The sequence below is a fragment of the Chenopodium quinoa genome, unplaced genomic scaffold (assembly GCF_001683475.1).
Source record: "Chenopodium quinoa cultivar QQ74 unplaced genomic scaffold, ASM168347v1, whole genome shotgun sequence".
NCBI classification, from domain to species: Eukaryota; Viridiplantae; Streptophyta; class Magnoliopsida; order Caryophyllales; family Amaranthaceae; genus Chenopodium; species Chenopodium quinoa.
In genome coordinates, this window is record NW_018742951.1 from 2,577,144 (window position 1) to 2,580,376 (window position 3,233).

Sequence of the window (3,233 nt, forward strand, 5' to 3'; positions counted from 1 at the left end):
AGTTCTATTTTTGAAGTAAATTGGATATATAGAGCTTGTAAAGTACCGTTCAATATACTCCCACATTCAAATTTGTGTGCAGTTACTTAATTTGAAGATTGAAAGTGTAAGAAATAGCTCTTTGCCTTGTGATTTCTCTACGTAATAAAAAGTACGAAAATTTAACAACAATAAACCAACCTTTGCCCCATTCTCCCATAACGAATCAACCTTTAAATCTGCCCAAAATAAACACAAGTTTGTATTTTTTCTCTCATAATAAATCCAACTGACCTATGACCTGAACAACCGGTCATTTTATTTATTTTCCTTTAATTATTTTTTTTAGATTAACAAAATAAAATAAATTAAATTAAAAAAAAAAAACTCAAACCTCCCCCAACCCCACTGCCAACCCCTCCTCCCCCACCCCACTGCTCACTCCCTCCCCCTGCCGGCGGCCGGCTCCCAACAACCACCACCACTTCACCCGGCGGGTAGTTGTTATTTGTTTTAAATTTAAGAAAGGCAATCACTTCAACAACCACCTTAATCTACTTATTTACTCTTCACCCTACCACCACTACTTTTGTCACCGCCCTCTTCACCACCTACCGTCGTCGCCCCTTCCAACCGACTGCATCCGCCTGCTACCACCGTCACTCCTCTCTCTCTCTCTTTTTCTTTTATTTTTGAGTAAGTGTTGTGAGATCTAGTTTTGGTTGTTTTTGTGAGTAATTGTTGTTAGATCTAGTCTTATTTGGGTGTTTATGGGTTGTTTATGAGGGTGGTTAAGGGTCTTTATGGAGATGGTTAAGATTTTTTTGTGGTTTTCGTGGTGGATGTGGTGGTTTTTGAGGGTGATGGGTAGTATAACTATATAAGTAGTGTGGGGGTTATTTTTAAGGGGCGTTGAGTGGTGTCATGGAGGGTGGCGGAAAGGGAGGGGGGTCGCCGGAGTCAGGGGAATGGGTTGGGCACCGACTGCCAGCCGCCGGCAATGTAGGGGTGGTGATATGCTTGGAGGTGTTGCTGGCATTTGGTGGTGATGTTGTGGTTGTTCTTTGTTGTGGGGGGTGGCTGGCAGTGGGATGAGGGGAGGGGGGCTGGCAGTGGGGTGGTTTTGGTTTTTTTTTTTGTAAAAATTATCAAAATTTAAAATTTAAAAAAAAAAAAAATTGACCAATGATTTAATGACAAGTGGACTTTTACATGTTATAACAGGTAGGTGACCTGCTTGGTCCATTTTGGGCGAAAAATGGCAAACTTCTGTCCAATATGGGCAGATTTATAGGTTTGTCCATTTTAGAAGAACCGGCCAAAAGTTAATAAAAAATCCTAAAAAGTATACTAAAATTGGGTGGCTAATCGTGCATTCGTGCTATTAAGGTTATGTTTGATTTCTTCTTAAAGTGTTTATTCATTTACTTTGTTTTTATTGTATCTTTATACGAATAGGTGTAAGGGGTCGGATCACATACGCGGAATGTGACACATGTGATCGTAATGGCATGTGGGATTGGAGGAAATCGAGAGAAATTAGGGAGCCACTAAGCAAGTTCTAAAAACTTGTAATCCGTTAATGAATGTAATGAATAAGGGATAAACCAAAGGCAACCACAATGATCAACTATGGTTACACCACTTTAACAATCTCATAGATTGTTGATTCACATATGGTCTTGAATCATTTAGGATTTGAGGATGATGGTATGAATTACTCCCTCCGATTTTTTTTTAATTGCAATTTTCACGAGTATTGCGGTTTACGAGGCAAAAGTTAAGGGGTGTGTGGTAGTGGGGTTAATTAAAGGTGATTAAAGTGTGTAGAGAGAGAAAGTTTGGCCCACCACTTAGGAAAAGTGGTAAAGTAGTGGGTAAAATACTTTAAAGTAGTGTGTAGAGAGAGAAAGTTTGGCCCACCACTTGGTAAAGTAGTGGTAAAGTAGTAATTTTAAGGGTTTTTGTTTACCCAAAATAGAAATAAAATAGAAAGTTGCATTTAATTTGAATCGGACTAAATTAATAAAAATCAGAGGGAGTATTTGCTTGTATTAACCTCTACTTGATTCTATTATCAGTATGTAAAAAGTATGGTTTTGAATAGCATGTACAAACATATTAAAGCTTAAAATTAGGCTATTTTTTATTGTATTAAATTATATAAAGAATTATGGTGACAACTTGAACTACAATTACCAAAGCTAAGTTTAGTCTAGTGGCAAAGTTTGTATCTCACAACCTAGAGGTTGTGGGATCAAATCCCACTAGTGATATTTGGGGTGGGGATTCCCTTATTCCCCCCACCCCCCCCCCCCCCCACCCCCACAAAGTGTCTAACCCGTAAACCCGAGCTGGGAGGACCTGTGAGAGGTTTCGGCTCGATAGAGACGTTCTCCTTACCAACCAACTAAAAAAAATCTTGAGTTACAATTAATTGAAAAGATTCCTAAGCAATTGTGTATAATTATCTTATACAAAGTATATGTTATGTAATTGCATGTTTTTTGTTCTTAAATTAGCATAATCATATGCTGTGTCAAATAATTGAAAATCAAATAAAACATATAATCATACAAGTTATACAATACCTCTGTTTCATGAGTTCTTGGTTATTAAGCGATTATCCATAATTATCTTATACGGAGTACTAATTTTGTGCCTGGCTATACCCAAATTTCTTTTGATCTTATAAGTCATATAATTTCTTTTGTTCTATGATATTTCGACATAGAATATCGTTGAATTGTATTGTAACAACACATTTGACATAGAATATCATTGATTTGTACAGTAACAACACAATTAGTAGAAATCAATCCCAACATGTTACAACTTTCTCATAAGGCCATGTTCTTTTCACCTTATTTTTGATGAATTGAAATTATTTTTGATGAATTAAAATTATTTTTGTTAAACTTAGATTATTTTTACCGAACTAACATTAATTTTACTAAACTGAAATTATTTTTTACTGATTTTATATCAAAAATTATGTTTAAAGATTTTTACTCTATTTGTATATTCAAATTACTAATTTATACAAATTAATTTTTATTTTTTTATACAACTTAAATTATTTTTACAAAATAGAACTTTTAGTTTTACTGAATATTTATTTTTTAAGATATATAGTTGAAAATATTCATATTTAAAATTGACCTCCTTTATTGACTTTGTGTTTAACAAAATATAGTCACGTGACATATCTTGTTAGTTTCATCTCAATTTATATTTTCACAATACTTAATGTT